The sequence below is a fragment of the Corvus brachyrhynchos genome, unplaced genomic scaffold (genome assembly GCF_000691975.1).
Source record: "Corvus brachyrhynchos isolate BGI_N302 unplaced genomic scaffold, ASM69197v1 scaffold126, whole genome shotgun sequence".
Classification (NCBI taxonomy): Eukaryota; Metazoa; Chordata; class Aves; order Passeriformes; family Corvidae; genus Corvus; species Corvus brachyrhynchos.
The window spans coordinates 2,707,502-2,731,628 of record NW_008239283.1 but is presented as its reverse complement, the minus strand read 5'-3'; the positions used below and the strand labels follow the sequence as shown (position 1 = coordinate 2,731,628).

Below are 24,127 nucleotides of genomic sequence, written 5' to 3'. Positions count from 1 at the left end.
CCCTTGACGTGTGTTTCTTTATTCGCCTGCCCTGTTTATTTTCATACATTTCTTGACTCTTTTACAGAATATTCAGTTCTTTTCTTCTCATCTGATAAAAAGAGGCCATGTGGTGATTCTGTTAGAAGATCTGATCATGTACAGAAACAGCCTTTTCTTGGTTATCTGAGCCATTTCTTGATGAGGCCAAGTCCTTTTTCACTGTGTCAGCAGCGCAGAGTAGTCACAGGAGGGGACCGAGGTGGAGCTGCTCTGCTCTGTGCCTCAGCAACAGAAGGTTCAGCTAATTTCTTGCTGCAGTAATCTTTAATTGCTAATGATGATGTAAGAGGCAGAGGCCACATCACAGGAATTGCACAACCTGGCAGTTAGCAAAATCACCTCTTTTCACTGCAAATAGAGCTTATTTATGTGGCACTGTTGACAGAGAATAAGATCCCTCCCCATAATATGATTTTTCAAATGTCACTTCTCAGATTGTGACTCTGCTTTAATATTACGTCAGTGGCACTCTGAAACACATTTATCATTTTTACTTTATTGACAAGATACTCAGAAGGTCAAAGTCAATCCATTTATGGCAGTATTTTTAAAGATTTTTTTGATTGTGCCAAAGGCAAGGCAATGGTATACAAGACAAATGGGGACAAAATGTAGCGTAACAAAGCCTTTATTGCAATTTTCAGGGAACTAAACTGTCAAAGCCATTGCAATTCCAATGCAAAATTCAACTGAATTAATACAATTGCCTTTTTAAATAAAAAAGAAGTGCCCAAAGCTTTTCTTTTCTATAGGTAAGAGACATTTCAGAGAGGGAACACTTGGAAATATTGCACCTCTAATTAAATCTCGGATCAAATTTCTTCCCTCAGAAGTCCTTCCTGGAGACCACATGGAGACTGTCCTTCGCTAATTCCCAGCCCAAGGGAAGAAGTGACATTTCAGCAGACCAACTATTTTACTCAAATGAAAAGTTTACCCTATATTTAAAACCCCTTAAAAAAATGCAGACCCTTGCTGACCCCTCCAGTACCACTCAGGGCTTCAGGAGTGTTAATGGGAACAGAATCTTGGCTTGTGGTGCCTTTTGCTTGCCTGGATTAGCTCCTGTCTGAACAAAAGCAAAAGGAACCTAAAAGCAAACAGGTCTTTGCATAGTATTGCCACAGGAATCCTGCAAGGACACTGTAATATAATTAATTGCATTCACTTTCTCAATAATAATAATATCAAATTGTGCCTTTAGATGTAACTAATTGCCTTCTGCTCGATATGTGTTAGTTACAATCCAAATTCATACCACATGTTGTGGTCTTACCAGTGATTAACTACTCTGTCTAAACAATGCAAATATATTAGACACTGACACATGGCTAATTATTTTTCATCCCTTTCATGGTTTTGTTTGCAGTAGTTTAGAAAAGGCTTTCTCATATTAACACCAGAGGAGCTGAATGCTGCAGGTGGGCCTGGCAAAGGCCAGGGAGGCATTTGGAGGAGCACGTGGGGGAGACACACAAGGTCCCTAAGGAGAGGAGTGTTCATCCAGTAAATGTAACAGGAGTTGGGACGAAAGCCATGTGTTTGCTTCTGGAAGAGCGCTGGCTCAAACAGCCACCTCTGAAGGTGTATTTTATCCTGAATTCACTGTCAGAGTCTGCTTATGGACCTGTGCCTGGGTTTAGTTATGCTGGCAGGCTGTCATTGAGGAGGCAGGATGGCAAATTGATCCTCTGTCAGCTCCCCTGGAGCCAACCTGCCGGATTTTGTTCTGTCCCTGATGCAGATCAGACCGAGGCACACGGAGCCGATGGCGCAAAAAACCTCACCCAGGTTTTGCAGCGAGCCACGAGCAAAACAAACCCTCAATTACTGAGTTCCCCTTGTAAAATGGTGCTTATTATGGCCCTGTGACAGGATGATTGTAAACTTTAACATGCAAATTGCAGGCTGTGGTGCAAGTTAATTACCATTGGCTTTCCCGAAGAAATAAATGAATAAAGGCATCACTGTAATCAGACTTTATTATAAAAACGTTATTAAAAAAAAAAACCCAAAACAACAAGATGGCACAGCTGAGCCCTGTCGGTTCCTTGTCTGAGAGATGCTCACTTGTACCATATGGTGGCTGCAGCTACATTCAAATCAGATGGCACCTCCCTGTTAATTTTAAATTCAGGTGCAGGTGTCAAGCTTGGGGACAGTTATGAAGTGCTCAATATCCCAGTAGTCCACCTTGATGTCCACATCCACCTCTAGTACGGAGCCACTGCTGCTCTGGGCTATTCAGACTAGGTTGCTTTTAAAGGAAACTATTTTCTTATGTAAGATGAACCTACAAATTTAATTTAGACCAGCTCTATTTCAATTATTGTATTAAAGGGGCCCATGAAAAAAAGAAAAAAAACAACCTGACATTTTAGGGAGCTGGTCATTATGACTGTTCTGGTTTCCTTCAGGAAGAAATTAAACATTACAGTGAGATTTTGTGGCTGTCTGTCCAGAGAATTGCTGGAATTGAATGTTGGATGTGCTTGGTGCAAAGAGCTGCTTCTTGACCCACCACCAAACTCAATATAGGCAAGAAGCTGTTGCTAAGACATAAGGATGTGTTTGCTTTACTAGACTTAAAAGCTTTTTTTTTTTTTTTAAATGTAACAACTTTTTGCAGCAAATTGTGGCAAAGAGATGCTGAGTAACTCCTTTTTGACACTGAAAGCAAACAAATAATAAAACCTGCTGTATCTGCTAAGAGGAAACGACATTTGAGTAGCTCTGGTGGTATGATGGAGCAGGTTCCTTGGGGAAAAATCTGTCTCCATTGAAGCCATGAGGAATGCTGCTGTTAATGTCTGGATGTTGAGAGTCATCTGTTAATGTGTGGGAAAGGAGGGGCAGCCTGTGGGCTTGCTGGGGAGAGGAGAAGGCAGAAGCATCCAGAAATACCCCATGGAAAATGAGCAGGAGGTGGATATCTGAACTGAATATACTGCTGTGGACAGGGGGTTTGGCTCTCAGCTAAAGGAAATCTCAACGTGACCTCAGCTGGAGGAAGACACTCATGTCAGCAGGTCCTGGGGACAGCCTGGAATCCCAATGCTGGCCATTACTGTACCAGGTGGCACTGAGGCTCCACAGGGCTGTACCAGGAACCAGCCAAACAAGAGTCTGGAAAGGTGTTTTTAGGGTGTCGCTTTGGGATACTCCCCACTTTGGGATACTCCCCACTTTGGGATACCCGCCGCCCACCCACACATTTAACACCTGAAACACCCACTGGGGTTTCAAGCAGGTTGGTAGCTGGGTGCTCTGCAAAGAGCTGAGTCACCTGTACACTTCTTGGGCAGAGTTACTGGTGGAAAACATGCTGTTTTGGGAACACCAGGCATTTGCTGAAGGTCTGTCCCTTCTGGCTGGTGCTCATGGCCATGGGAAGAAGCAGCAGCCATATCAGGGACAAAGCCAGGAAACTTAAAGACTGGCAGGCTGAAAAATCGTAAGGAAATAATTTGCTAAACCTTTCCTTTCATTTCTAAAGACAAGTGAGTACAAGTGTAATAGAGCTTTACCTGTCCCTCTTGCTCCCAGCAAATATCAGTGGCTTATGTGGAGGAAGGTTTAAGAAGTTGTGAGATTTTGTTTGTTTGCTTTGAATAGCGACTGCAAATCAAATAATATCAATAGGTGATGGCAGCCAGGAAACCCTGAAAGAAGTATAGTCCACAAGCCTGAGGTGCATGTTTGCTTTGGGCAAAGCCACACAATATATCTAAAGGGCATTCTAAAGCCTTGGAAAATAGCTGGCAAATTGTAAAATAACTTTTGTGTGGAGAGTGAATGAAAAGCCAGTGACTGATGCAGGCAATGCTAACCAACAGCAGCATTTGGTGATCGGCTGTGATTGCTCTGTGACAGGAAATATGTGTCCCCACACGCAGATTTCCTTCTTGCCATCATCTCCCACTTTGTGGGAGCACAACCTGGAGTTTTCCCCAAAAATACATGTAGCTATATGTATGTATACATACATGGGTATGAAAAAAACCTGTATTTCAGATTATGTATGAGTACTCATATTTTTGACATTTGTATGACATTAGATTTTTGAAGTCCTTCCATCCCTGGGAGATTTTCACATTTCTGCTTTTTGTTTCTTACAATCCACAGTGGAACAAAACATTTTCTGGTGTGTTTGACTTTCTCTTCACGGGAAAATTATGAAAGATTTTCATATGGAAGAATCAGTCTGAAATGCTGAGGCTAATAAGCCATAACTCCAAATTAATTGTTCCCTTTCTTCTCTTTCTGTTTTAGAAACAGAAGGAAGTTTTTTAATCACCAGCCACTTCCGTGCTCAGGGGCTGCACTTCAGTGATGTAGAAAAGCTCAGGTAAGAGTTTCTGAAGCTTTCAGCGTGTCAGTGCCATCACTTCCCCATATTATGATTTACCAGACATTGAAAGAGAGTTTATGTAGAAAAGGAAAGGCAGATATTGGGAAAGGGGAATTCTTTCCAAGCTCTTAGTGGATGTGTTCAAAATAACAGTGGAATCCAACTGATCTGACAACATTTAAAAATTCCTTTTGGTGCACGCAGGTTCCAGGTGAACAAACATCTGTTAACAGATATTTGTAGCTAAGGAACATCCAATAATTTATTAAAGATAGAAGTTTCTGCCTTATTTCACCAATACTTACCAAGATTTTACTTCAATTATTCTGCCTGCTGATGACAAAAAGTTTTCATTCTTGACAATATTCAGAGGCAGAAAACTGTTGTGAATGTGACAGTGATGACTACATTAAAATGCTTGAATCTCCTTTTATCTACCCGAGTGCTCCTCAGGTAGATCAAACATAATAATTGTGTTAAAAAACCTTGATAGCTAATAAATAAAACTATTTTCAGAGATTTCAGAAGCAGAGGAACCTCCTACTGAACTGAAATGATAAGGAAGCCCATTGTACAAACACCACACACTCATAATGGCCAGGTCTTGAAGAAGTCACAAAGCATTCATAAGGCAAAATTGATAGAGATAAATGAACCATTGTGCAAAATGAATGTAATTATAGAAATTTTGACCCAGGAAGAGGCAAGAGGCTGAGGACCTGCTGAAAAGAATATGACATTTAATACATGTTATTTGTACTGAATAACAGGCAGATGTGAGAATAAAACCCTCCTACGATCTGAGGATGTTTTCTTTCTGATGCATCTGAATTTCATTTTTCTGGGAACAAGGTCACTTATCATCCTGGTCTTCTACGGAGTAAAGCAATAAACTATTGACAAACCAAGGGCCAACGCTCAGTTCCAGAGCAAACAATTATTTATTCATGCTCGTATCTCTTATCTTGCCTTGCATTTCTATTTTTAACTTGTGGTTTCAAAAGGAGGAATTGATTATGTGAGACTTTTCTTTTAGTCTGTGTAGCCCCTGAATAATCTGCAGAATAACGAGCTGCATACAGCTCAAACAGGTGGGTGCAGAGACAGGCAGAGAAGCATTTTGTGTGGGGCCAGAAGAGGTGTCAAGAGGGTCTGACCAAACAGGTGAAAATGAGGGGTCCCTGTGAGGAGTGTGAGCAAAGTCTGAGGAACTTCCTGGCAGGTTACAGTGGAATTTGGACAACTGTCACAGCAGATGGGATAGAAAGCAGTTTCTTCAGTGCTCCATAAATAGAGAAGATGAAGGAACTGTTTATTTTCAGGGACAATGGATACGTGGCCAACTGAAGTGAGCAAGCCAAGAAGTGCCCAGCAGAAGTGTTGTCCTTTGAAGTGTTTCAGTCTCCAAGAATCACTGTCTGGCATCTCTCATCAGTGTGAAAATTGCTCATGGATAATGTGGTGGACACAAAAAGCACAGGAAACACCACATGGACAAAAAGCAGTGAGCAGCTGTACGGGCTGGGTGAAGTCAGTAGATACCCTGCTTTGCAAAATGCAGCCTCATCTATTGCATGTGCCAGTTAGAAAAAAGAGAAAAGCCAAATGGTGTCAATAGCTCGATTATATTTTACCAAGTCTCCTCCTCACTCATTCTGGCTCAGCCCTAGAGCCAGGCAGGTTGAGAATCTGAATATAGAAATCACTTACTATTGCTGTGTCACAACAGAATTCAAAACCTCATAAATTTCCTCAAGTTATCTCTAAGTTAATGATGATGCCTTTAAGGGCTTCTGAACAATCAATAAAAAGAAAATTATAATTATTGTTATTGATTGGGCTATTTTGCTCTCATCCCTCAGAATGAAAAAGTGAAATCAAATGAAAAGGGTCTTTCTTACCTCCTAATCTCAGTTGAACATACAGTCACAAATGCAGCTTTCCTAAATAGTAGCAGCAAAACCAAACTCACAGGTTTTGATTTTAGAACCCACTGGGCTCTATACAGATGGAAATTTTATTTCCATGGTTTACCCCTCTGAGAGCTGGAGTTGTTTCTATGCCTCAGACACGACACTGGCTAATTACCATTCGCGAGCCACACATTTTTCCAGACTGCTCCCATGGATAATGCTGAATTTTGGCCACATTTTCCTGCACTTCCTCAATGCAGTGCTGTGTGTCGATTATATTATGCTGGGGAAAGTGTCACTGCTCACTTGCTGTCAGTGCTTCCAGGATGCAGCAGAGGCTGGTGAGCAGATAAGGGGACTCCGAGTGCAGTCGGCTCAGCACTGCCAAAGCCAGGTCCGCCTGTGTGTCCTGGGTGTGATTGAGCTCCTAATGGATGCGGGGTGACGAGGCAATTTTTCCTGCTATTGTTTTGCTATTATTCACTGCTGCTATTCATCCCATTCACTGGCACGACAGTGCTTCAGCAGCCACACTCTCTTCACATGTTTGTAATGGGCCTTTCTGTCAGGGCTCTGACATTTGGGATGAATGGCTGGGTTCCGTCTTGCCTTTGGAGTAAGGCTTTATTCCTTACAGTGCTGCAGTAATGTACACAGACAAGCTCCACTTCCCAGCTAATCCACAAACCTGGAAGGATCTCACGACCATCCTAACCAAAATTTAGGTTTTCTTTGACCCTGTCCTTCATCCCCTTGTGGGCTCTCTGCTGTGTGAAAGTTGGAGAGAGTTGGTATGAAACATGTTCAAGCACGTAGCAGCTCCTGCTGTGGATGTAAAAAGTTCTTCTCATGCATTATAGCACTCTGGATGGATTTAAAAAATATTGAAATAAAAGGTCATGAGCTAGAAATAGCCAGAAGCCTGCCTGGCCACTGTGATAAGATAAAGCTGGCTACTCCCAACCGTGGAATTGCGACATTAAGCCTAATAGATTTCTAAAATCCAAATTTATCAGCAATCCTCACTGTTTGTTTCTTCAACTTTCAAAAGGCAGAGATTCTGTACATAAAGTCATGATATCTTCAAAACTAAAATAAATCGGTGCCTTCCTCCCAGATAAACAGGATTGTATCTGTTCCAGCCAGCATTTTCCCTCAGCCATGATGGTATTCCAGGGAATCTCACACACCTGGTTGTGTGTCTAGCACCTGACAGAGGTCTGGAGACACCTACTCATGCCATGAAACATCAAGACTTTCAGTTCCTGTATACAAAAACCTCCAGATAAACATATTTGCTATTTTTATTTAGTTGAATTTAGGTCCCAATTCCCAGTTCTAACAGGTGCTAATTTTCCTTTTTGTTTAGGGTCATCTCTGCTTTGGTTGCTCCACAGATCTTTGCTTATTTACCAGAAGTATTAGGAGCACCAATAAAAATAGCAAGGTTTCAGGAACCTATAAGGCCTTCAGCTAAAAGCTTCTTTTTGGTGTAAAAGAAAATGCAGCTCAGCTGGTATCAGCTGAGTCTTCACCACATTTAAAGCTGCTACCTGTACAACCTTTTAGGATGTAATTACCGTAACAAGAAAAAAACATCTCCATAATTATATGTATGTAAAGCCAAAAGCCTTTCTGTGGCCATCCAGCCAGAGCTGCAGGTACAGATCTGCAAGTTCATGGGGGACACGAGGGATTAGGGAGGCACAGGAATAAACAGGGGACAATTGTTGCCCCAAATGGTGCAGCAATTTGTATTATAGGCAGCTGTGCTTTGAGCAGGATCAGCCATGCAGAAGGAAAACCTACTGATTTCTTCTTGTTCACACTGAATTAACTTTGATCACAGTGCAGGTTTGTGTGTTTTAAAGATTCTGCTCACTTAAAAGTGTGCTGGGGACGTCTGTGTCCTCAGAAGGTCCTCTGAGGCAGAAATGACCCCTGTCCCTCAGTGGCTGATTGGGCTGCAGGAGGGTTTCCCATTCAGGGATGGGTTGGAATGGGGTGGGGATTTCTTCCACCACTGTTGAAATGGTGCTTCTAACAGGAGGTATAGCACTGGCACTTTCTAGGTCTTTAGAAAGAAAATAAAAGAAAATCAGATTGCCAGATGGAGTATTCTCAATGGGAACCACTCTCCTCCTCAGACACTGATAAAGCAGTACAGCTTCTTCTCACCAGATGACATGAATCCTAGCAATTTTTTATTTCCATGGAGCCATTTCCATGCTGAGCTTTCAATTCTACTCTTCCACCTCGTTCTTGCCTGATAACAGTGAGAGAGTATGCTTTTAGATTATAAAATCTAAAGTTATACCTTTTAGTGAAAAACAGTTTAAAAAAATAGCATTTCTGAACTGAAGGAGGAAGCAACCAGATCTCAATTCTTTTGCTAGGGAATAATTGACCTGCAAATGTTATCTGTGTATAAAGATAGGTAAAACAAGGTGATTATAGGCAGACAGGCAGTATTTCAGGTTTTCTTCCATCTTTCTGTTATCAAAACAAGACTCAATTTTGCATTCTTAGTTGGTAATTGGCTAATAACTGTAATTTTCATCCTAAGAAGACAGGCCAGCCAGAAACCAGTGTTCAGAAAAACCCTACAATATGACAATTGATCAATTCTTCATTAGACTTGATGCAGTCAGGCTACCACAGTCATTTCATTTGCAATTTGAGCTAGAAATAAAAACAATTGGCAAAAATCTAGTAGAGCAATTTCAGATTGGAAAGCCATAACACAAATTAGGGCACAAAGAAACAGCAGGCAATCAATTTATCATTTGCTACTTTGTTCTTTAGCAATTTGCAGTCATTGCTGAGTTGCTTTTGAAACTTGTAAAATTTGATTATGTGAAACCTGGTGAGTGTCAGGCTTTGGTCATTTCTGGGTTGTGTTTTATGAGTTGTTTTATGATGAAAGGATGTAACCTCAGGCTGAGCCAGGGGAGGTTCAGGCTGGACAGCAGAAAAATTTATTCACTGAAAAGACTGTTAAGCATTGGAATGGACTTCCTAGGGAAGTGGTGGATTCACCATCTGTGGAAGTGTTCAAGAAATCACTGGATGTGGCACTCAGTGCTCTGGTCTAGTTGAAAAGGTGGTGTTCGGCCAAAGGTTGGACTTGATCATCTTAGAGGGTTTTGCCAATCTTAATGATTTTGTGATTCTGTGGTTCTTTGATTCTGTTCCAGGAGCTGGTTGGAGAACAGGGAGTTTGTATGGGTAGATCTGTCTGGCATCTGCTGATACCCTGCACAAGCACACATAACTAAAACTTGGCATGGAAGTCCTGGCTGCTCTATTTCTGTAATTTTCTACAGTTAACCCAGTTCAGAGAAGGTTTAGTTACCCATAAAATTTCAAATGCCACTTTAAAAAGCCACGGCGTGGACCTACAACTGCAACTAGTGTGGGAGCAAGCTGTGGTTCTGTGTGCAAGAGTGGCTATTGCCCCTCCCACTGTACCCTCAGTGTGGGTGGGGTAGCACAGAACTGTGATGATGTTTCTAACCCCGGGGTTTGGATAATTCCCCTGTCAGCCCATGAACAAAAGCGGGTTTGCCTGTGATAGACTGAGGAGTGGTGGTGCCCACGCTGCTGTGCAGCCCCTACACCGTTCACCTTTATCCACTGGTGACCTCAGCCAAGAACACTTTCCCTTTTTGTAGCCCCCACAATGCTTGTCCTTCTGCTTTCAGAAAGGAGGATCCCATTAACCCTTCTTAGCCCGGGTGATGAATTGTGTTGTATAAGTGCTTGCAAGCAGTGGGAATGCTCCGAGAGGCATTGGGTGTGTTTGGAGCACAGACTGCACAACAGGCCCAGCAGAAGGCAAACAAACAGGTGAGAGGAGCATTTGGGGACATTTTCTGCTGGGTTTGAGCTTCACGGGCAGATTTGGAGCTGGCTGATTTTCCCTGACTTCAAACCATGACTGCCATGTGCTGGGGCAGTGGCCTGAGCATTTGGCCGTTTCATGGCAGATCCCCTCCCACTGAAACCACTCTCTTTTCTATAGTTTTGTTAACTATTCAATATAAATAAGAACACTCTAACTTTGCCAACTTCCAGTGCTGTTTCCCCTCTTTGAATTTTTCTTTGCACTGATGCATATTCAATTCTGTTTACAAAATGCATAATTTCTTGATGAAAACCACAGGTCTAATACCAAAGTGTTCTGCTGCCTCCTTTCTGGGCTCTTATTCTCACCCCATATTATTTAAGCAAACTTACCCTTTTTCCACGAACTGCCACTCTCTGTGATGATCCCTCAACTCTCCCTCAATGATCCTTGTGGGCCACTTCCAATTCAGGACACTCTGGGATTCTATTTTTAACCCACAAAGACTTAAAAGGTGGTGTGGAAGAAAAGCCAGGGTCCAAATTTACTGTGAAGATCTTTGCTAGATATTCCTTAGCCTCTCATTCCTCCTCTGTCATGCCACAGTAACACTGTAGGCTCAAGTCAAGTTCCATTTCATCCTTTCTATTATTTGCTGAAATAAGCGTCTGGTGCAAAGCAAGGCACTCAAATCTAGGTTATTCCCTCACAGAACATGTAGATTCAGCAGCATGGCTTGATATTAATATCATCTGAATGGCTAAATCCCTGCAAAGTGGGGTAAAAGTTTGCTCCTAGGGATCCAGCAAACACACTTAAAGCACTGAATTACCTCAATTCTAAAATATCCTTCCAGCAGCACCACAGGGCCTGGATACACTTTAGGTTATTTTGCTGCATCTGGAATTTTGAGGCTATTCCAGAGACATGAAGGCACAATGAAAGCAGAATTGGACAAACATGTGAAGGCTTGAGGTATAAAAGGATTAACAGATGCTAATGTTCTACATTTTTCTGCTGCAATATTGTAAGTACAGACAGCACCCAGAGCAAAGCAGAAAGTGAAAGATTGTATGTAGGAGGGACAGAAAGACATGGCTATCATGGTGTGCTGCTGTAAATTTTGAAAAAAGGCAACTGTTGAACAGATGTTACCAGCACACAGAAGATTTAGTGTGTAGATGATTTGCAATTCACTTGTCCGCTGAGGAAAAGTTACTTATTTCAATCTAAAGTAAAATCTTTCCATTTTTCCAGAGAAATAAAATCTTTAAAATCACAAAGAATGATTGATAATATTGAAATTCAAGCTAAACTCCTCTTCAACCTAAAATTAAACATCTTGGAAGCAAGAGGTATCGAGGCATTTCATTTGCAAAGACATTGAAAGGAAAAAAAATTAAACTTTCAGAAAAATGTAGCTATTTTTCTGTAGGCTAAATAGCTTGTGGGATTCAAAATGAAATTATGGTAGAACTTGCTGATGTGGGGAAAAGTGTCGCTGATGCCATTTTAACCCCCTGTTAACCCAAAACACACTCCCAAGAATGCTCACAGCACTGGTCTGCTCCAAGGAGCATTATCCCTGTGTTTTATTTTCCTTATCTCCATTTCCTTCATTCACATGAACTGCTCTGTAGGACAAGCTCTTTTGTAAAATATTTTTATTTTTGAAAATTTTTAAATTCTGGCTGTGGGACAGCCAGGTCCAAAATGTAAATCACCTCAAGCAAGGATGTCCAATTCTAATTGATCTCCCATACAGTAGTGATCAACCAGCCAAATGAATACCTCCCCTAGATACTCCTGCAAGATTTTTACGTATTTCTTCAACAGCAAGACTGAGTCTTCATCCACCCTGAGAGACAGCTGCCTGCCCTTACTACAATTTTGGACATTTTTGGGTTGCAATTCTTCATGGTGATGATGAAAATTTGTTCATCTTGCCAGCCAATCTGATCTGGCATCAGGGTCTCAGTCGCTGAGATGGGTAATGCAGGGCAGGTCTGACTGCAGGTGGCCACGTGAACCAGTTAATTTCTGTATTTCTCTCAAGCTCATTTCTTGATACTTGTTGCTTATTCATTCTGACTCCTGACTGAAGAGAGCACATCAAAGTGGAATTTTTCTCTTTAATCAGGGACCAAAAACATTATCACTCTGATCATAGGATTGCAGTCTTCATATTTTCTTCTCAGACCTGTTCTTGGAATGTGTCCCGTCATTTAAAATCCTCTTCTAAGGTAGGAAAAATTACCTTTTCTCTTTCAAGGCAAACCTTTTCTTAGGATATAGACTTCATGCCAAGAATGACACAGATTTTTATACAGATTAAGTCTTATTTGAAATAATAATTTACAGTATTTTTGCATCACCAAAGTCCAAGATTTCTTACAACAGCAGGTTATTTTGGCTGCGATTCCATGAGAAATGACAGTCCAGCTCTTTGCAAAAGCCTCTGCAAATAGTCATTGAGCTAAATCTCCTTTCCCCGAGGGTGGGATGTAAAGAACTAACATGTGATCATAGGCATGTGCACATGAAATATGCAGAAGAGACTGATTTTCACCCTTTTTAAAAGACAGGTGTATATAAATGTATAATAACTAAAGTACGAGTCAATGCTTTTCTGCCAGATCGAGCAGAAGCTGGACCTGTTAACAAAAAATGTCAAGATTAAAGAGAATAAACAGACCAATTAATCACTTCTTCTGGCCCAACTAAAATTAACACTACAGCTGAGTTAGCACCTCTTACACTGACAGGGGGGAAAAATCCCTGTCTTCAAGGGAAAACCTTGCTAGGAGGAGGAAGAGGGGGATGCCCTGGGGAAAACAGGTCCCTGCTGTCCTGAGGTCCAAGCCCAGCCAGGAGCAAGGACCTACAGGACACTTGGGCACTGCAATGGAAGATCAAAGCAAACAGGGCAGGAAACGACTTCGACTTCGGGAGGTTGTTTCATCCCCCTGCATCCAACAACACACCCCAGGGATTGCACAGTCCCGTTTGTCACACATGGGGTAAGATCTGTGAACTTCAGGAATGCTAAATTGCCCGGTGTGTGCTCTTAGCAGAGAGCCTTGTTTAGACACAGGACTTATCTCTCTGAGCAGCTCCCAGAAATTCCCTAAAGAACTTTGCAAATTCATTTGCTCAGGGCCTCCAGTGCTGCCCTGGGGGAATATCTGCAGGTGCCTCTCAGGAGAGGACTCCAAGAAGTCCCCTGTTGCTCAACAAGGGGGGCTGGTTCACCCCCTTGTCTGTTTAGGGCTTGGCACGGATTTCACATGCTTGTTTTACTCCCTGCTAACAACTTGCCCCTGAGTATTTGGATTCAGTAGAAAGTGAATAGTGTGAGATACCATATGTTAATTCCAGTATGCTTTTTGGCTGATAAAAGTGAAAAGTATAAGCTCTTTGGGAGATTATTGCATATAAATAGGCTGAGGCAGTGGCGTGGAGAACCTAGCCAAGCAGTAGCCTCACCATTAAGATCTTATCTAAGTGATCCAGTGTTATGGAGGAAGAAAAAAGCAGTAGAAGGCTAGGTAGCAGAACTACCTAAAAATCTGATTTCTGGTCATGCAGAGGTTTTGAATGTTGAGGGTTTTAGTATGTCTAAGAGATACTCAGGCTGTGGTGGTGCATCAGAACAGTTAATCTCTTGCTGGGGTGAATGTGTACATCTTGCTCAAGCAAACAAATATAAGTGGCAAGGGAAAGGATGTTGTTCCTTGACGCAGTTGTTCTCCTGACACTTCACACTATGAAATACACTCCAGTATCCCAACAGAAAGAAACTGAAATTATGAAGAATAAGATTGACTGAAATGGATGACAGTGTTTAAAAAGTGTTAGCTGGTATTGATGTTTTGGAGGAAAAAAATGACTCCAGGAATGCTGCCCCGAGGAGGTGATGGATAGGGCTGCCACAGGGGCCCGTGTCATGCTGGATAAGTCACTCCAGCCGTGTCAGAGGTGATCATCACTCCTGTGCTCCTTGTTTTCCGGGTGCCTGACTGATGACCCTGATATGCAGAAATATGAGGCACTTAAAGCGTAGCTGCCTCCAAAATCTTGATGTTGGAGCTGGCTGTGAGCTTTCTGATGATTTTTTTTTTTTCCAGTTGGAAAATGTTGACTCGCCACAGCTGAGATTTTCACAGAGTGTGTTTCTCCATTGAAGTTTTTGTTGTGTGATTTTTAGTACAGAATTGCTGGAGGGGGAAAAGGGAGAAAAGAAAAGGGAGAAAGCTCTGCACTTTGGCATAATCAAAGCACATGAGAAACCACAAACTGAGAGGCTTGGGCTCTGCTCTGTGTCTGCCTGAGCAAAACTTCTCAAATTAATGTCACTATCTCTGGGGTGATAGCTACTAGGGGGTGGTGGGTGTGGGCAAAGGAGAGAAGAAGAGGATCTTTTTCCCTTTCCCTCTCTATGTGCTTTTACTAAATATTTCAAAGGAACTTTGTTTCATTTCAGTGTGAAAGAATGAAAAAAAAAAAGTCTCTGTGCTTTTCATGAAAGGGAAGAGCAGTTCTGTGCCTGGCTCTGCTTTGGGCAGCTCTGGGTTCAGAGATCAGACAGCCCAGCACATGGGACACACAGGCTCATTTCCCTGTCTCTCTAACCATTGACTTGTTGTCCTGGAGATGTTGGTGAAGGCAGGATACCCCACACCTCACACCTGCCTCTTACTAGACCAGTAATGCTGTAAGAGAAGAGAATTGGCTCACATGGTGCAATTGGCTCCTAATGATCCACACCAGCTTTTCCCAACCACCTTATTTCCCTGTTTGCTGAGGGAGGATTTAAGGTTGCTAAGACATGCAAGTTCTAGGTGAAGGGAATTTTGTGAACATTGATCTCCCAGACAAGGTCTCTCACTGCTTAAATCATGGCTAAGGGTGTTCCAGGGTTGGTCAGATTGGTCTCTCTCTTTTGCTGCCATCTGTGGCTATGAGGAACAGCCAACTGCTGCCTCTCTGCTTCGTATGTAAGAAGAATCAACACAGCCCCTTTCAGTGCTTCCCTCTCTAAGGTAAGCCTATTTCTTTTTCACTTTCCTTTCAGGTCACATTTCCAGGTCCCTTGTAAGCATTGCAGCTCCCTTTCTGAACTGCCTCTAATTTGTCCAGCTTTATTTCAGTGGGATGATCAAAATTAGCCACAGTAGTCCGGCTGTGGCCTCTCAGATCCATGTGCACAGGTCTAATGAGTTGCTGTGTTTTATGTGCACCACACTCAGTAACAAATTCTATTCTTAATTTTTCCTAGTAACTGCAAGTTGCAAGTCATTAGGAACCTGCATGGAAGGCAGTCTGGCTGGTTTGTAGGGTCTCAAACCATCCTTTTCTTTTCACCTTTTCTTGTTAAGCACTGAATTTTTGCCTCTGTTTTTGCCCTTTGGATGTCAGAAGTTCTGCGTTTGTTTTTGAAGGCAACTTCTGATGCAAATAATGATTTGTCTTTTACTCAAGGTGGGATACCTATTTCTAGTCTTTTCTCTCTTTTTTGTGCATTGTGTTCTTATTAATATATTGAAACAAACTGCTAAATATCTGATGGTAGTGAAATGTCTGAGAAAAATGAAGCAAAAACGACTTTGAATTCATTTGTATTCCCTTTGTATTACCTGCTCTTCTTCCCTGTTAATGGATCTGCACTACTTTCCTTTGCCTTTAACATTGATATTATTTGGCCTTCACCCCACAAAGGCTATGAAAGTAAATTAATGACTGTAAATTAAGCACCCAGTTAGTTTAATAAAGACAGGAAAAGCCTGTCTGGAAATAAATGGCATTTCCAAGATGGGTTTTGCTACTTTGAGCAATATATGCATTAAAGCCACGTGTTCACAATAAGAGTGACATGAAATACTGGCTCAGTGCTCTGCAGTGGAGTGTCATCTATCCTGAGAGCTGCAGGAAGTACCAGTCCTTGAGGAAATCAGGGCATGGTGGTGCCACAGAGGCTGGATGACACAATTTACAGGCACGAGGAGCAAATTGCAGCAGTGCAAACAGCTGCAGCTTTGGGGTTTCCTGGCTGGTGAGCACTTCCCACCGTGACTTTGTGTGTTGGTAGATGGAAAGGGAAATATTTGCTCTGCCCTGGTGCTGGGTAGTGTCCTGTCAGGTTCTTCAAGGCACTGAGTGCTTCCTCGCCTTGGAAGGAGTTGGGTTTTTCCCTCCTGCCTAGGATTGTAACTTGCATCTGTTACTGTTCCGTGCTTCCATTGTTCCTTATCCACTGGAAAAGGACAGAATAATAAATACACTTTTAGTGACTATCTGTACATCTGTAGACATTTCCACTGTGTGTAATGAGTGTCTGATTGTACCAGGCAGTGCTGCTGTCTTCAGTGCTGGCACCCTGCTTGCCCCATGTCTCACGTGAGCATCTGCTTTGTGGCTTGTATCTACACTGTTCTACCCAGAGGGAACCAATTAAAGTGGACTATTTTGTCTCTGACGTGACCAAGATTTCCTGCAGTAAGGCTATTCTTAGCTGGTGACCTGCAGCAAAATTAAGACCTTATTTTCTGTTGAAGAGGTGTGAACAATCACCAGAGCGAGTCCAGACTTGACCTTGCTTTTCTCTCAAATACTTTTTGTTTTTCCTTGTACTTTTTCTTTTTTTTCCTTCTCTTGTCCAATCTGGATGCTGGGGATTTTACTCACATGCTGTCATCTGACCTTTCTGCCCACGACTGTAAAATTAATTAAACATGCCTCTCTCCATGTGTGTTCACTAAACACACTGTCCATTCCAGCACTAGTTAGTACAGAGTTCCCATCAATATTAACAGGAGATATCTGAATACAGGGCATGAAAATTTTGCAGTCTGCCTGCTGTACAAATCAGCTCAGTGTACATCCTCTCCATGTCCTATATGTGTAGCCTGTCTCCTGTGTCCTTTTGACTTAATTTTAGTTTGCCCTCTACTTTCCCCTCCATTACTGTGTTATACAAGGGCAGTTGCCTGTGTGACTTAATCACATTGGTCTCCTCCTGCTGTTTTACCTCAATCATCTCCAACCTTTCTCCACTGAACTGACAAAGGTACTTTCTCCTGTGCCATGGAGAACATGAGCTAAACCAATATGACAGTGCTGGAGTTCTGCATGCATAATTTCAATAACATCCCGTGTCACCAGCCACTGGGCTGAGCTCTTTTTAATGAAATCACCCTTGTTATCAGCCTGTTTTCATTCAGTTCTCACAGAAGGATTGCTCACAGCCTGAGCTATGCCAGACATTTCTGTGTCTCTCTCAGGAAAACAGTAAAGGTAATAAAAAGGGGTAAAAGCATAAAAGCATTTGGAAATACAACACTTAGGAGCAGTGATGCTGCTGATAATTTTCAGCCATTTTGCAGAACATTAAGAAAAAAACCCAATTGAATGCCAAAAGTGACATTTTACTCATCAATATTTTTTTATTTATTTCTGAGCTTACTTGCATCATTGTGCAACTCTAAAGTTCCAGCTCTTTTTCATTTTAAGGTCTTCTGCTCTCAGGACTTTCTTCTCCACAAAATAATAGAAAGCTCAGCAGGGCGGGCAAAGACGCTCATTTAATCAGGTAGGGCTGGGGCCAAGCCCCCTGCCATGGCTCCAGTGAGGTGGTGCTGAGGGCTGAAGCGAAATGTGCCCTCCTGATGCCATCCTTAGGTGAACACTGTCCCTCTGGCAAGGGAGGTGCTTTCTGACCTCAATCCTCTCCTGTCTAAAAACAAAAGGGATCACACCACACACACAAGTGTACGCTGAGATCATCTGTTGTGGTTTTTTGCATACGCTTTCCCCCTGAAAAGTACTTTTTTTTTTTTTTTTTTGCAAAGTCAATTGGTGATATCTACATCATTATGAAGCTTTCCTGGCACTGCGTCTGCTGATTGATGGCTGTGAAAATGCAACATATTTCATTTTCTTTTTCTAGATGTGAAGCCAGCTGCTAATGGTTTTCCCAGGGTGAAGCTGGCAGCTGCAGGATCAGGTCTCGAGGCTCTGAAATGTAAATTTGTGGGAGAGCCACCTGGGCTTTTGGCTGTTTCATTAGTGGTCATTACTGCTTGTAAAAAAGGATCTAAGCAAAGTGGGTGCTGAGCCTGGCTGTAAATTCTGGGGTTTGATTTGGGAAACCACAGCCATTAGTGTCAGATGGAAGCGATCTCAATGATCTCAAAATCTTTCTGTCTGCAATTAAAACTTCCATCTCCTGTTTCCAAAACCATATTAAGTCCCATGGTCTAGCAGTTCACATTTATTTAGCTTTATTCATCTGCTTCTTCAAGTCAAATACAGAAACTAATGCATAAGTAGCACCCTTTTTATGTTAATTGTGAGTGCTTGCTGAGGACTGAAGTGTGAATGCCAGAGCATCATTAAGATGAAACTGTTGCTCTCTGCAGACACCAGACAGCAATAAGTAATCTTCTCCTACAGGTCTTGGATAAAATTACTATCTAATTCACTCTAGGAAAAAGTGTTTTTATTTCAACATGTCTATATTTTGTCTGACTTTGCTGGCTTTTGTACGCAGCAAGGGACAAGAGACTGTGGTGGCCTCCGAGGCTATCCAGGCTATGAGGTTGTTGTCCTGCTGCTTCAAGCCCCAGGTAGCACCTCCTGCTGTCATAAACCCCCTCTGTGACTATGAAGAAAAGGGGAGGATTGGTCCCTCCTGGATGTGTAGATGGTGTGTACTTCTGGGAGGTGGAGGCAGGCAAACTACACAGGCTTTGGTGGTGCCCTGTGTCGCTCCCTAAGCTGACTTTTAACAAGGCAGGCAGGATATCTTATCTTTCCCAGAGAAAGACAGACTCACCAGGATGCCTGTGGGGCGGGGGTGAAGACTAAAATAAAGCAGAGCTGTGAAGAGATTCCCCATCAGTTTTGTAAGCTGCTGTCTGGCAGGAAGCGGGAGGAGCTGCATTTGCATTTACGTTTTGTGGAGTGTTTCACAGCAACTTAAATGGGGAAGAACAAAGCATTTTCAGGAATGATTGCTCGTGCTGCGGTTTCTGAGAGCAGCAAGAGGATTTCATAATCACACAAAATCACGCAAGCACGAATTTTGCGTTGTTGGCCCCTGACAGGAAATTGACCTTGACATACACTTGAACAATCTTAAGCAGGAGAAATAGGTTCTATAAGCAGAAACACTGTAAATCAGAACCTTCCTTCCAGGTAGGAAAGTCCTGTTGGATGGATTTCTAGTCTAAATGATCAACAAAAAGCATTCATAATTGTTAAGTGGTTGAAAAGTGGGCTCAGAGTGTACATCCCTTTCTCCTGTGAGGCTCCCTGGTCGGAATTTTCTCTCTTCAGTGAGTGCCACAGAGGCTTTAGATAAGGAACCTGTGAAGAATAGCTGAACAGTGAAAGCTATTATCCTTAAAGGCTGATATTTACTGGATTCCTGCTTTTTGCCTTTCTAGCTGAGTCACAGAATTTCCTTTGTTGCTGCACATTCATTTACCTCCTTCCTCTAGCAAATACCATTGAATTGAGCAGGCACATGTCTCATACACTGTTATCTAGAATCATCTCCAAAAACCCTTTAAAGTCCTGTTCACATACAAATGAGCCTTGAACGCTTCCAGGGCAGAGCAGTACATTAGCAAGGCTGAGAATGAACAATGGAATTGGGTCAATAAAAGGAGGATATGCTATCTGATCACAAGGTGACTGTTTCCACCTCGATGTGAAAAGCTGCTTTCAGTGCTGGAAATACAGTAGAGCAACAGTTGAATTAGTGCCACTGTACAGAGCTCATTTGGATCCCTGCCTGCTTGTTCTGATTTGCACAAGCAGTGGGAAAGGCTATTAGGATAATCAGGAGAATGAAGAGCTTGCTTTTAAAGTATAGGTTGAAATTAATTTGCTTAGCCCAGCAAAAGGGAAAATGAGGATGCATTTTGTGTTGCTGATATGTGCATAGCAGGGAGGGGAACTCTGGGCTGAAGGGAGAACGTTGTGAAAACATCTGCTTTAAGTGCAACATCTGTGAACATATTTGAGGTGGAAAATAGGGAATTTGTACCTCTGGAAAGGTAAAGATCCAGGTGATTGGAGCAAAATATCTTTTTTCCAAGATGGATTTGTCCCTTGCCTCTATTGCAAGGGACTTGGACTGAGCAAGAGCCATGGCATGGTTGGTTCAGGAGGTGCTTTTATCATGTCACTGAGGGAGCTCTGTGTGGTGGCATTTGCCAAACCCTCTCTTTTGTCTCTCTTCTCAGAACATGGGTGTGACCAAAACAAGTCCTCTGTGTTGAAGGCAAAAAAAAAAAAAAAAAAAAAAAAAAAGAGAGCCCCCCAGCCACACTGAGTGGGCAGACAGGTCTCTCCTACCACCCTTTTTCTCTTGTGGATATAATGCCTGAAAGACTTTCTGGAGACCAAAAGTGGGCATGATGCATAGAATCTCTTCCCTAGGTTACTTGGGTATATTTGATGAAAGGAAAATGTCTGCATATTACTGCAGACACTGAAGCAGTGAAGCAGAAGATCCTGGATCAGGGGATCAGAGGGCTCTGGAAGTTTTGAAATTATATTCTTGCCCTCACCCACGGCAGATTTGGTTGAACGCCTACAAGCCATGTTACTGTTTACAATATTTCACTCTTCTGATGCAAGAATTTTGAAACCTGTTATCTATTTTTTTATTTTATCATCAATTATTGAATTATTGTTGTTGGGGGAGGTTTATACATTCGCCATTTTATCATAAATATCCTGGAATATAAAAAGATACGATTTTTACACTCTTACTATGAATAAATTAAGTTGGATTTATGAGACTTATGGCCTGTTCTTCCTCTGTTCTTTGGAGGGCTTTGTGAATGCGCAATGAGAGCTCTTATTTCTTATTATGGAATTTTATGGCCACCACGTAACTGGGTTAATATAAGAAGTATAAATAAGGATATGCATTTGCCTGTGAGATGTTTTAATATGGAGAAGAGCATCTGAAGCTCAGAAGATATGAACTGAAGCACAGACTGTATATCTTACTCTGTAAACAGGAAGAGAAGCTGTTTCAAGTGCTGAAAAAAGAATGGAGTGTGTGGGAATTGTCCCCTAGGAAAGGTAAAAAAGCCATTGGATTTATTTTTTTTTTTCATGCTCTACTCTACAGCTACATTTTAACAAACATCCTCAGATGCTGCAGTTGCTCCTTCTCACCTGCTGGTCTCCGGCACAGACTTTCACACAGTGAAAGAAAAGGCACTGAAAGCAAGAGAAGCTGGAAAGGCCTAACATCCAGGATGCTCTGCCTTCTAAAAGTTCCTCTTCCCTTTGGTCTACAGGAATGTGGGTGATGTTAGTTCCTCTAGGCTGAGCCCCAGACAATAACCACATCCTACTTTTAAAAGAAAAAAAAAATAGAGACACACAAAACACTCTTTTTATTAAAGAATACAGGCTAAATCCTGTGATTCTCTCTCCTGTGCCTGAGCAAAAATAATCCTTATTCATTCCTGTGCTGTGTTCTTATCCTTTCTGTAGTTCAATGCTGCTTTAACAGCATCAGCTCCAGAAGGATGGAGTGATGGGTGATGTCCAGGCACACAAAGGAAGGGAAGGGAAGGCTGCTACCAGCAGATGGGGATGGAGCCAGCACAGCTGTGCCTAAAGAGATAGCAGCTGGGAAGGACTGAGGTAGCCACCAAAAGGGAGAACTACTGGAAAACAAGGAAGGACTGAGGTAGCCACCAAAAGGGAGAACAACTGGAAAACAAAAAAAAAAGGTTTTAAAGGAGGCACAGACAAGCTGGCTTAACTGAGAGGAGCAGGTGCTGGGTGTGGAGAGATCAGAGTGCTGGAGTCCCTGGCTGGGGGGACCCTGAGAAAGGAGCAGCAACGAGAGATGGGAAGGAGAAAGGAGAGTTTGTGCTTCACACAGGTTGGGCAAAGACCATTCCAGCAGCTCTGCAGCCTTTGGGCTGTAGCAGTGAAAGGCCATGGGGAAGGGGCTTGGCACGAGAGACTTTTTTTTGGTTTCCCTTCAAAGCAGAAAATCAGGCTGGAAATCAGCACGGGACCACTGCTCCCAAAGGGCCTCTGCTGCTCCTGGGCAGATTTCCTTCTGCTGCCAGCAGCATTGGCTGTGGTTTTCTGTAGGAATGGGATAGCCACAGGGTCACGGACAGGCTGACTGTAAAGCTCGGTATGTTGCAGTAGGGGTTCATCGCTCTTTGTGCAATACTGTAGATGGGAACCTTTGTTCTCCTTTCACAGTTAAAAGACCCATTTTCCTTTGGCCCCAAGTGTGAGAGTGCAACAGGTATTCTAAGCATAATGGGCATTTTGTTTAAAAGGTTAAAAATCCCACTGCTGTAAAGCAAAATGGGGATTTCCCACTGTGCCTTGCTGCTATACCCATCTTTGCTGCTCTGGGGTATGGGAGGGAGAGCCAGGCTATTGTGCTGTATTCTGCTTTGCTGTGAAATCCAGCCAGATTAATGAATTTGGAGTCCCTCGAGATTTACATAATTTATATTGATGACTTGGTGTTTAAAGTGTTTTATAAAACCAGGAAATAAATTGTGAGTTTTATAAAAATATCATAATTAAAAATTGACTTTTACTAAATGTTGGCTCCAGGAATGTGGATGAAGTTCAAGTATGATGGATTGTTTTGCTCACTGAAAACTATAAAAAACCAGGAGAGACTTATGATGATAAAAAGTACTTTTTTTTAGGTGCTTACATTATCAATCTTTATATTGAGCCAAATGCTGCTTGCATTTCTTCTGTGCATATTTTATTGACTTCATTGTGACCCATTGGGGAAGGACAGCAATATTTGTATTACAGTGAAGAAATATTGTCACATACAAAATCAAAACGTGTTCTTTAACCAAATATAAAACTTCAGAAGACAGAAATGTCTTTAAAATGACTTAATCACTCCAGATCCTGGCAAGCTGCAATAAATTTTCCGCTATAAAAACAGAAGGGAAATTTTCTTGCCTTCCTTTGCATTAGTAATACAAATATTAAGATGATGAATGTTATTTTTTCAATAGTTTGATTTAGGAGAAAAAATGTAAAACTATGCAAAGGGGAATCTGTGACATGTAAGGCTGGTCTCAATGTTTTTTAATGAAAATGAGTTTGAGGACAGCTGTTACAATGCAAAAATGAGCCAAACTCTGCTCACTGTATGGCTGTTCTGTTCCCAGTGAAAATCAGCGGAGCTGGACAGGACCAACAGCCTTGAATTTAACGTGGTATTGCAGGGGTCGTAACAGGAGTTTGAAATTAGCCACACTCTTCCATTTTCATCTGGTATCAAACCAAGACTCAGTTGTTTGAGCAGGGTGCTGAGACATGCAAAAGAACTGCTAAAAATGTAAAGTTCTATCTTGTTGTCATTAGAGATGAAGCAAGAAATGCTTTCCTAGCCCTTTCCCCTGGAACAAGGGTTCTGGGAGAGACAAAATCTCCAAGGAAAAGACTGAGCAGGAGCTGGAGAACGAACAGAAGCTGAGTAGGTGGGATGAGGCAGGCTCTGGGCAGGGCAGGAAGGAAGCAGAGTCCTTGGATAGGGATAGGAAGCGCAACAGCACCAAAACCTCTTGCTGAAGCTGCCCTTACAATCCTCGGCTGAAGCAGAATGACTCGGGCATAGGAATGTCTCTTATTTGTATGGGCCACAGAGTGAGAGTGCAGGAGCAGGGCAGAGCTGGCTGGAGGCTCCTGCTCTCTCATCCAGCCCCTCCCTGGAATGGAGCAGCGTGTGCACAGCAAGGAGCTCTCTCTCATGCTGGATTTACATGTTCAGCCAGCTCTGCCTCACAGACATGGAATAGAATGGTCGGGCAAACAGGGAGAGAGGCATCCTTCTGATGCACCCTCATGAAAGGGGCTTGAAACAAGTTTTGATCTCTGTATCAGATATCTTTGATAATAAAAATGAAATTCTGCTTTTTTCCCCTGGTTTTGCAGCCCAATTCT

At 42.3% G+C, this 24,127-nt stretch overlaps 1 protein-coding gene and 1 long non-coding RNA gene across 3 annotated transcripts in view; one reads left to right on the top strand and one right to left on the bottom strand.

Moving 5' to 3' along the window:
* LOC103619698 (von Willebrand factor D and EGF domain-containing protein) overlaps positions 1–24,127 on the bottom strand; it is a 171,623-nt gene that overhangs the window by 136,210 nt on the left and 11,286 nt on the right. The gene's annotated exons all lie outside the window — the stretch shown is intronic.
* The window catches only part of LOC108448158, a 52,605-nt gene continuing 43,371 nt past the window's right edge, over positions 14,894–24,127 (top strand). Inside the window, exon 1 of one of the 2 annotated variants that reach the window (XR_001863953.1) lies at positions 14,894–15,195. This is a non-coding gene — a long non-coding RNA (uncharacterized LOC108448158). The remainder of the gene's footprint in view (positions 15,196–24,127) is intronic. The other variant, XR_001863952.1, reaches the window with a different exon arrangement.